The sequence below is a fragment of the Pinus tabuliformis genome, chromosome 4_2 (genome assembly GCF_031772625.1).
Source record: "Pinus tabuliformis cultivar Carrire ecotype Pingquan chromosome 4_2, CPIR1, whole genome shotgun sequence".
Lineage (NCBI taxonomy): Eukaryota > Viridiplantae > Streptophyta > Pinopsida > Pinales > Pinaceae > Pinus > Pinus tabuliformis.
In genome coordinates this window covers 246,069,380-246,081,758 of record NC_142304.1, presented here as the reverse complement: position 1 = coordinate 246,081,758, position 12,379 = coordinate 246,069,380, and positions in this window count along the sequence as shown.

The window sequence follows — 12,379 nt, the reverse complement described above, 5'->3', positions numbered from 1 at the left end:
GAGGTAATTTACTCCCCCTCTCAACCACCAAGTCTCTAACATTTTCCTTGCTCCTCAAGGCTTTGCATGCATATTGAAGCTCAAGAGCATATAGGTTCTTGGCTCATGAACTGATCTTTTTCACCTGTCTCATGGTGATGTGTCTAAGGAAAACCTTTCCCTTACTGAAGGCAACATCGTAGCCTTTGTCCTCCAACATCGCGACTGATACCAAGTTCTTCTTTAGTCCAGGCACATACTTCACATCTATCAAGGTGATAAGAGCTCCATGCTCCCTCTGAAAAGAAACCTTGCCCACTCTTGAAACACAATACCTTTCATCATCACCCATCTCTATGCGCATCTTCAGGTCTTTCTCCTCCAAGATAATGAATAAACTTTTATCGTCGATCATGTGGAATGAGACTCCACTCTCAAGATATCAACCACAACCCATCATTGATGACACCATGCATGCGATGAGGGTAAAGTACATATTGAACTAAGAGGCTAATGCCTCACCTTCAGATAGTTCCGAGGATCCCTTCTTGGACTTCTTCGATGGGCAATTAGTTGCATAATATCCCATCTCATTTTTTTTTTAAGTATGATATGAATTCGATTTTCACCTGCAACCCCGAACTTCAAACTTTGAATTCTCTTCTTCGTATACTATTCATAGCTCCAATAAACTTGGCTTTGATAAAACCTGGCTTTGATACCATGTAGAAATTTCCTACAAATTCTCTACAAATCTACCTCTAAGATCTATCTCGAAAAATCTAGTTGTAGATTAACTCGATAATGCAATATACCAAAGCAAAAGACTATAATCTACTTCTACTATCAGACTTGCAGAAGCTTAAAGATCGAGATGAATCATAATTGAACACATATAACCATAAGAAGAAGAATCAATGCACATGAAACACAAAAAAGACTCAGGGGAAAGCCTGAGCTGAAAACCCCACTATTTGTATTACCATACAAGGTGGAAATACATCAGAATTATACAAAGCCTTAGCTATTAGTACAACCCTCCTGGATGCTCACAGGCAATCAAATCTTCTCACAAGCCTTCTCCTCTACCCTCCAAGATCCTATTTCCTTGCACAATTACCTCTAGGATGATCTCATTCACCTAGTGTAAAACTGCTCTCACACACTGCTCTAACACACTATCAGAACTGTGCAATCCTCAAGGAACCTTACCTTGACTGCATGCATGAGTTTCCTTTATAGGAAAAAACATGCAGCTAATAGTACATTGTCCTTGACATTTAGCTCAATTGGGTCTTTCTCAGAATAGACATGCATGAGTTTCAAATGAGATAATCTTCAGCTATCTGGAGTACACGTGTTGAGTGTATGCATGCATCAACTGACTGATAACTCATAATTAGTTCTTCAAACAGTTTGGAACTAATTTAATTGGACTTAACTCAATAAATTGAGCTAACTAATTACAACTCAAATATAACTCAATCTCCTTAATTAAAGGATAATCTCCTTAATTTAAAGGATAACTATTGCATGACTACAGAAAGACTTCTAATTTGCATTTCTCCAACTAATTAATTCATAATTAATTAATTATGTCCAAGCAACTGGTGAGACTAAATTCGATTTTAATTCACAATTTTAATTCAAGGAGAAATTAAAATTGGAATATTCTGGATTCTATTTTTATCATTTCTTGTTGTTATTTTCAACACATTGAACAACCAGAAGGGTTTGTTCAAAATTGAAACAAGAGGTTTGTTTGTACAGTCAAGAAGTCATTTTATGGCTTGAAGCAATATCCCTGACAATGGTACACAAATTGTGATTCTTTCATGATGAGCTACAATTTTACTAGGAGTATGATCATTATGTTTACTTTCAAAATTTGGAAAATGAAATATTCATTATTTTTGTGTCATATGTTGATGATATGCTTGTATCAAGAAAAATAATGGTTGAGATCAACAGGTTAAAGGGTCAATTAGCTAGGACTTTCGAAATGAAAAATCTTGGAGAAACAAAATAAATCTTGGGTATGGAGATACACAGAGACAATACATATTGTAGGTTGTGGTTATCACAACATATTTATGTGGAGAAAATACTTCTAATATTTTGTATGAATAATGTGAAACATGTTCAAATCCCTTCAACTTCCCATTTCAATCTTTCTTCAGGTTTTTGTCCTAGTAATCGTGTAGAAAAGGAGTAGATGTCTAATGTACCATATGCTAATGCAGTAGAATGCTTAATGTATGAGATGATTAGTAAAAGGACACATATTTCACAAGTAATTGGTGTTGTCAGTAGATACATGAAAAATATTCGTAAACAGCATTGGGAAGTAGTGAAATGGGTGGTTCATTGTCATAAGGGAATAAGTAATTACTGTGGCACCTATAATGCTTGTAGTAATTTAGTCTATGGTTATGTTCATTCATATTTTGCAGCTGCAATGGACAAGAGGAGATCAACTTATGGATATGTCTTTACTCTTGCATGTAAAGCTGTTAGTTGGATTTCAAAGCTTAAGAAAATAGTTTCTTTATCCACTATTGAGGCAAAAAACATAGTTGTCTCACATGGTTTCTAAGAGGCAATTTGGATAAACGATTTTCTAGGTGAGTTTCGAAGGATGGAGGACGAGGTGAATTAATTTTGTGATAGTGAAAGTTCTATTCATTCGGAGAGGAATCCAACTTATAATAGTAATACAAAACATATACTTGTTAAATACCATTTTGTAAGAATGATTCTTGCTAAAAGTGTAGCGGTGGCTCTGGAAAAATTCCATACAAAGAAAAATTGTACAGACATGTCCACAAACCCAATTTGGTTATAGAAGATGAAATGGTTCTTGGCTTCTTTTGGGTTGCAAGCGAGGTGATGAATATTTTGGGCATGATATATTAGGTAAATTGTTGTCAAGTTGGAGATTGTTAGAAGTTGCCAACTATTTCCCTATATTCTTAGGATAATAGCTAAGATTGGTTCCTTTGGTTTTGGTTCTTTTTTTCTAATCTATGTTTTGAAAAAAACATACAAAAGGAACCTTTTGTTTTATGTAAAATGTTTCTTAGTAACTGCTTTAAAAACTTGTGGAAAAATTTAGAAAAAATCTGACAAGTTGTTATTGATCCATGTAAGCCTATAGAGGAAATAAAAACACATAAAAAAATGGAGAGTGGGTTAAATTGTTGGAATATGTATGAATGTGAGTTGACAATTGTAAATCTCCCTTGAATAATAAAAATACCAATTATAATTTCCCCCATTGATGTTTCCCTCACAAGGAGGGTTTTACGACATAAAACATTGTGTCAATTTTTGTGTTTAAGATTATTTTGATATCTTGTTTATTTTCCATTATTTTTTGCAATTAAAATTGATTTGCAAGTTATTCTTTTGCTGCTCAACTCAACATAATATCCAGACTTGAACTCAAAAAATATTCTTATATGTATTTACAAACACAACTCTACTTTTAAAAACACATGGACAAATCATCAACAATTTATTCCTTCCCTCATGTTTTTGGAACTAATTTTGGAAGTAGGAGCTACATTTTCACTTAGAAACGATTGATGATATGATCCATATACATTTTATAAATCTATAAAGTTGAAAAAAAACCTAGCACTTCTAGGTGTTGTGCAAGTGACCAATGTATAAAAAGCATTTTTAAAACTCTTTCGTACCACTTGAAACCATGCTTCTTGGAACTATACAACTATGGTATCATTATTATACACATTTGAATCTCAAGCCCAAAATAGCATATCTACTTTGTTCCTAATGAATGCAACCCTAATGTACACATTATAAAATTCTTAGTGTCAAACAATTATCTTCAAACACAACTTTCTCAGTTTTAATGAAATTTAAGATGTGGTGGTGCATTTGAATGTTTTTGGCCTTTGTACATGGTTATGAATAGGAAATGAACAATAACATTTTATTTATCTATAACACATTGCGTTAATCATGGGTCATCTATCTTTAGACAAATCTTGAAAGAGGTTGATTTGAACAAGAGGGGATCATGAGTATGGATAAATGGTTATTTTGAAGCCACATGATTATGAAAAAATTAACCACATGAAATCATCTATGTCATAACAAGTGTGAAAGGAGACATTGCAATTCAATAGGAAGGTTCAATGATGAGCTTTGAACTTTATATAGGAGATCTCATTGAGTTGGATGTCTTTGTTATTGTCTCACGAAATACCTACCAAATTAAATATCCTAATTAACATTAATAAATATATACTAAATATCATTCATAAATGAAAAAAACAAATCAAAAATATTTCTATAAAGTTTTTCTTTCCTATATATATATATATATATATATATAGAGAGAGAGAGAGAGAGAGAGAGAGAGAGAGAGAGAAAGAGAGAGAGAGAGAGAGAGAGAGAGAGAGAGAGAGAGAGAAATTAGATTACAATAATTTAAAAGCAAAGAACCAAATTCTTATTATAACAACATTTTCTAACAAATTTATACAACAACATGTTCAATCAACCACACAAAAATTAAGTGGATACAATACCTTGTGTGAAAATCATATATATATAAATATCAATTTGATGACATTTTCGAATTGTTGGCCACCACCCCCATACAATGACATGTTCAATCAACAACACAAAAATTAAGTGGTTAAGTGGACACAATACCTTGTGTGTCAATGACATATATGAAAATTTCATGAAATTTTCTAATAGTTGGCCACCTCCCCTATTAGAATGCATTTATTTTTTTAAATCACTATCATTCCACTCACTAATATTGTGTCACTTGTTGACCCTATGTTATTTGTACAACTATAATTTCCTTGGAACCCACTACGTCTACTGTGTTATTTGTGAAATTATAATCCTCTGGAACCCACTATGTTTATAGGACCTTTTAGTCTTTGATCAAAATAAAACAATGAAATAAATCTATCTTTAGTCAATGCCTTCAATAAAAAACTAATTGAGAATATTATTTTTTCTGAGTTCATTTCATTGGTTTAACATCTCCAATATGAATTTTCCAAGTTCTTTTTGGTTCTGATAAGCTACAATATCTCGCTTATATCAAAATATAAAGAGCCTGGCTACTTCAATCTAAATGAAAGTAAACATAAATTATTTTTAATTTCGCATAAGCAATATAAGTAATCTAAAAATCTAAAAACTTAAAGAATATGAATATATATTTTAGAAAATGTTTAATTTCTCATTTACACATTTAAAAAAAAAAAATTATTTTGTTCAATATATGCTGGTACAAAATGGATTTAATTCTGATGAAGCAAAAGATTCCATACTAGATCACAAATTAAAATGATCAACAACAATGTAATTTTTTCTTTATTACACATATTGGAATTTGTTTGACAAGTTAAAGGGATCAAAAGGAGAGCATCTATTGCTCTTCCTCAAATATGGAAACATAATTATAGGAAATGACCTCTTACAATTTTCAAATTTGAGGTCAACTCAATTGCTTCCTCAATATCAAGAATAGTGAGTTCTCTTCAAAGAAAGAGATCACGTCTTCATGCTAGACCAATAAACCTCACTCTTTGAGTACCAGGGGCAAGAGCCTCTTTGGTATGTTTGATCAATTGTTAGTACACCATGTTTTTAAAAACAACAATCTTGAGAAACAATAAAAATACCAATTTACACTTTATAAACATATCTCAAGCAATTGAGAGCCCAACTAGAGTAGAAGGTTATCAAATATAGACTTTGTTCAACAATAGAATCCATTTACCTTTGATGTCCATTTACCTACATTGTCAAGTAGAAATATTAAACTTCCCAATTCAAAAACCCAAAGCTTGCATTCTATCTTCATAGCCTTAATTTATATTGAATGAATCCATTAGTGGGAAATTATTTATGTTAATGGATGAACCTAATCCTTCACCAGAATATGAAGAGAAAATTTGTCAAATTTCCGAAAAAATAACTTGTTACAATTTTACAAAATGTTAAAAGGCACAACAACATGAATGTACAAGATATGCTAGCTTCCTCTTAAAATATTTGTACATGAAATGAAGCTCAAAATCATATCTCCATAATATTATATGAAGTGACCATGTTCTTGCAATTGGAGCATGAACTCCCTCTCCTAGTTAACAAATCTAGATATAGCAAACTTCCAAACACTTTTATATGCATATATAATCACCTTGAATGTGAATTCGTTTGGCTAAAAACCCTTCTATTTCATTTTGTAAAACATTATTCTAACACTATCTACCAACCCTAAATTCTGATACATAATTATCATACTTTCATAAGTATTTGTATCTAGGTCAAGATCTTTGGTTTGCATGGTCATGAACATATTGTAAGCTTCATAATTCCTCCCAGCATTATCAAATGCATATATAACAACATTGTAACAAGACACGTCAAGATACAACCCATAAGCTCTCAGTTCATCACAAGCTTCCAAAGCTTCAACATGCATCCCCACTATAATGATAGATTTTCATTCAGAAGGCCTGAAAAACATGTGGAAGCCCGCTTTCACGTGCAACATTGAGTGAATCTACTACCTCTCTTGGAGTGTCTCCTCTCTTCAAAGTAATGCCCAATAATTCTATCTAGTCACATTGGGTGAAACCTTTACCTTTAAAATTTTACGAAAAAATTTAGAAGCTTCTCTCAATCTTCCATCTACAATGAACATGTTAATGGCACTATTAAAAGAAACAATTTTAGTAATAAATCCTAATTCTAACATTTCCTTTGCAATGTCAGTGGCTTCATTAAGCCTTCAATTGTTTTTGTATAAGGACAACATCATGGGAAAGGAAAATTAATTTCCTTACTACTTTTCCTTCAAGACATTGAACACTTCTTCTGTTTCAGTCACCATATCAGTATGAGTATAGAGGTCATTTATAGAACCTAATAAAAAGGCATCCAGATCAACACCCAATTTCTAAATGCATTTGTATGTTTCTTGTGCTTCCTTTAAAATGCCATCTTTATGATAAACCTTAATGAAAGAACTATACACCACAAAGTTCCCTGCAAAACCATCATCTTTCATTATTTGAAAGTAACGTATAACTTATTCCACACATCTAGCTTCAATGAATGCATTTATCAAGGCAACATAAACAAAGACATATGTCTCCACACTTGCTTTAACAATATTTTCAAACATATTCTCTACCACTATAGCTCTACCTAATGTTCCATAAGTGGCAATAACAACATAAAATGATCAACAATTAGACACAAACCATGCATCCTGGATTTTAGTAATAAAGTGTTGTGTTTCGTCTACAAGTCCAGAACTTGCAAGTGTCTCAATGAAAGGGGCATATGTGCATATGTTATGTAAAACCCCTTGAAATTTCATTATTTCAAACAACTTTGGATAGACCCTTTCCATCTCTTGAGAAGTGGAAAGCAGGGCAACCACATCCATCACATGTTGTCTTTCAACAACTTTATGTTTAAACTACCAGTCCTAGTCTTTCTCCTTCTCAAATTCCTCAAATTCTTGCTATAACGTGAGGGTTTGAGCCTTTTCATTCTTGGTAATTTCCAAGACCTTTTTTTGGAATCCTCAAACTTTGCACTACTTTCTTCAGTGATATTTTTGGCCTCTTCCAGGTCTTACAATGCTTGAACCTTTGTAGTTTGAATAATTACTACCTATTATTTTCACTTATTTAACTCTTCCTGACTTTGGGCTAGTTGTTATCTCATACAAATATTTTTTCGTAACTTAGATATTTCTATAGTTTGAGATGGCATTTTGTTTTTGATAGATTTCTTCTAAAAACATTTGTGTAGATTATAACATAAATTTGTTTTCAGAGGAAATTTACCAACAACATGAACTCACAATGTGAAAACCTTCATATTCACTTTGATATCTTATTTATTTATTTTCATTTCATTAATTAATCTCATAGCAGTTTAAATTCCTCCCTATGCAATGGCTAAATCAAGGTATTGGGTGTTCATATTTTACAATAATAAGAGTCAGTAGGATTACCTTGTGTTTGGAGCTTTTGAGAAATTTCTAATGTTAAAATGAAGATTCAATGTTGTTAAGTTCATTCTATGACATATTCCTTTGCTCGGAATTGATCTGAAATGTTGGGAAAACTTGTTAATGTTATGCAAGCTCCCTCATCAGTAATAAAAATTCATTTACGATCGTCTCAAATTAGCCAAGATGTGAGGAATTGTGTGTCAAGTGTTGAGTATGTTTTATGAGAAATTTATGATATTAATTAGCTATTTAAAACACATATACAACAAGTAAATTGCAGAGAAGTAGAACACAAGAAAATCATAACACAAAGTTGAAAAAGGAATTCACATGTGTTGGGCTACATCTGCTTGGACCTACTTCAATGGCTAGGCCCTCTTTGGATTAATGGTCAACTCTCTAATTACATGCACTTACAGTGTTCCAAAGGCTTTGAAACCTACTCCATTGGATTCAAAACACTCAAAAACCCCAAAAATGACTATCCAAGCTCTACAATTGGACTCAACTAATCTAGGCTTGACCTCCTCTCTTGGTGGCCCTACGCTTCCTTAAACATCAACGTAGCAAGATCACATACAAAAGTTCCTTTATGCCGCTATAACTTGGTCCATTATGTTCACAGTATCCAAATCATCTAGGAATGACTCTTTTAGAGACAAAATTGGTTGAAATATGATAAAGTTATAGCCTCTTCAGTTTTCCCTGGAAAGCACTGTACCAAAAAGAAATCAAAGGACAGAACAAGCATGTACCATAAAGCAATAGAAGGACAGAACAAGTGTTCGAGGATGGCTGAAACAGGCCTACAAGGACAGCTGATGAATGGCCTCATCCACCATAACCTTGGTGGTGCCCGCGGCCATAGGTAAGACCAATTTTGATATGAAAACTTTTAAACCTAAAGTCAACATTATAAAAGCCATAAAATTTTAACCAACATTTTTTTGTATCATCAAAGTATTGCTCCATCATGATTACTATATGTTATTTGCCTAAAAGTAGTAGTGACATGATAAAGACGCGAAAAAAATAAATATAAAGTTAAAGAATTTTTTTAGGATTTCGATTAGAAGGAATGGAAAATATCTGTGTAGAGTGTAGGAAACTTCTATAAAGTAGTGTAGGAAATGTTCATAGTTTTGAGTGAAGATTCTGAAAAACATTATTGGTCTATAATGATGAAGAATCAATTTGAAATACCTAATATTACCTACCTATTTGATAATTATATTAAAAATATTAATCAACAATATGATTTCAAATTGTGAAAACCTATATATTGTTTATTTAATCTGAACATATTACCTTAAGTGTATTGACAATCCAGTTAATTAAGGTTGGCAATGCATTTGAAAACCTACATATTGTATATTTAATCTGAACTTATTACCTCAACCGTATTGATAATCCAGTTGATTAAGGTTGCAATGCCCTACTGCCAATGTAAACATCAACAAAAATATTCAAATGCTACAAATGGATCTCATTCTCTGGTGAGATAATTCCCACTCTGAGTACCACAAGGAGATGATGATACATTACAGATAATATGTGCACAACAAACTGAAGCAAAAAAGAAAAATAAAAGAGCAGAGATTGTAAAATGTTGAGAACCTATCGAGTGTGTGATGAAGTTTGACTAGAAATCATTGATTATCTGTTAGATGATCCAAAAATACAATTTTATCATAGGTTATAAAATTAGAATAAAATAATTATTAATTTAAGATATTAAATTAATAATTTTTATTCTAGAATGTTTAATTATTTAATGGAGACTTTTAGAATTAGCATATTGTTGTAACTAGATATGACTCTCCAAATGTGTCGTATCTTAGGCTCTATTTTAGGAGATTAGTTAGCTAGTTGGTTTGAATAGCATTTATTGTAAATGGACACTTGTTATTTAATAAGTGATCCATAATTAGAGGTAGTTAGGACATGGAGCTTATAAATAGCTCATTGCAAGAGTGTTTGGTTGTTCGGGTGTAAACTCTTGCAAAATCAATTATGTAATTGTTTTTTTCTGATTAATAAAATTACGTGTCTGAGGACACTTCTGCCATTATTGTGGTATCAGAGCTCCAGTATTGTTGCAGTGGATGTGAGGAGGATCTTCCAACTCAACAAAGTCTTGGAAAACTCCATTCAGTTGGCCAGCAAATCATTGGTATGAAAATTGTACAGTTTTGTTTAAAAGGAAAATAAATTTTATCATTGATTTTAGATTTTTAAATCTAAAATTCATTTTTTTATTATAAAAAAAATTGCCTCTGTCATTTTTATTATTATCTGAATAGCCTCTTCCGAAAAGTAGTGGTCATCAACAGAGACAACAATTCCGGAATCTTTTATTTTTTCCACTGACAGTGCATCGAAAGTTGCTTGAACAAAATTGTGCAAGTAATTTTGTTGCTTGAAGGCTATGACTCCGCAGGAATTTCAATTAATTCTCACCCAACAAATGTATCCATAGATGGCAGTTGCCAGTCCGGATTTTACTTGAGGATTAGGCGGTCGCGCGGCGATGAATTTTTGTTGATCGGTATCTGCCTCGGCAGTGGGCTTCAGCTCTTCCTGCTGCTCCCCAACCAGAGTCTTGTCGGTGTCAACGATCATTTCTGTTACCACAGCAATTACCGCTCAATCAATCACTGTCACACTTCTGAACGCATGAATGCCTTCAGCTTACCAAGCTGGTCTGTTCTGCTCTGGTTCACTCACAGTTCGGCCTGTCGGTTATATCCCGGTTTTCTTGCACCTCTTCGCTCGCTCTTCTCCTGATTGATTGAGGTGTCTGCCGCTTAGTTCAATTCGATTATCACCTTAATTACTGCGTGTGCAGGGAGAGGAGAAGATTCCAGCTCTACCAGGAGGGTAAGATCGACCAGTTAGTCAGGTCGGTCTATGAAGAAGCCGATGTGGCAGACTTGAATTTGGAGGAGTTATTCACAAACCGTGTGGGGATTGCTCATACACGTTGGGCAACCCATGGACCCCCTTCTCTATTTGCGCATTTGAACGATATTCTGTTTGGTGTATCGACTTGAAGTAGCTGATTTTGTATGGCGTTAAAAACAAAAGTTAAATTGAAGAGTGAAGACGCAGACAGATAAGGAGTTATTTTGGAGAGATATGGTGTTTTTTAATTTATTGTGTGTGAAGTAATAAGTGATTTTTTTTGGGAGAAATAAGGTGAGCTTTGTAATCGAGTGATGAGTGAGCTTTTTAAAGTATTTTTTTTTTTTTTTTTAAAGGGCCTTGTAATGGAGTAATAAGGGTGATGTTTTGAATTTTTTTTTGGAGTAATAAGGAGGTTTATTTGTAATTTGTAAATTGGGGAGATAAGGTGTGTTGGGTAATTTGTTTTTAAGAAGTTTTTTGGGATCATCACATTGTAACTCAAAGTAATTTTACTTTGAGGGGGGGTAATTTTTTTACCAGATTGTGCAAAAGCACCATTGTAAAAAGTCAAATTTTGAAAGTTGCACTGTAAAAATTTGAGAAATTGACTAGAGCCAAGTGCAAAGCTCAGTCAATATTCTCTTGTTTTGACGACTATTCGAGGGTCAAGGCCAAGCCCCGATAGATCGTGTTTTTTGCGTGGTGTGTTGTGTTGACTATCTTGTCCTTTCTGTTCTGATTCTTGGTGCGACGCTTCAACGCTAAAATGTCTAAGTTGATTAATTTGTTTTCTGATTCTGACAAACTAGAAGGCACCAAATCTTATAAAACATGGCATCATCTCATCGAAAGCAAACTCATTTACAATGAATTATGGCGGGGAATATGTGATGGAGATGTTAAGCCGAATAAACCCACAAATGCAGATGCACTGGAAAAATGGGAAATCAAGAATGCTAAAGCCTTAGCTCTTATTAAATCGTCTGTGAATGATGAAATGTATGTCCATATAGAAAATGCTTTAGATGCAGGGACTGCCTTGAAAACTTTTAAAGACCTCTTTGATACTCAGCCTGAATCAAAGAAAGTCGATTTACAATTAAAATTGTTGCAACAAAAATTAACTGAAGATGGTGATATTCTTGAATATCTCTCCAGACTTAAGAATATTAGGCAGGAAATTATTAATGTTGGTTTTCCCGCAATTGATGATAGCTTTATGGTCACAATTGTAATTGTTGGACTTCCTTCTTCCTACACACATTTTTTAGAGACAATACAAGTAACTGGGAAATTAGAAAAACTTAAGTTTGATGAACTTTGTGAAATGTTGAGTCAACATGATAAAACTTTTGGGAAGAAGAAGAAAGTTAGTGAAGATGTTTTTCTCGTAGAAGCCAACACTAGTAAGTCATCAGTAGATAGTTCTCGAGGAAGAGGCAGATGGAATCAGAATCAAAC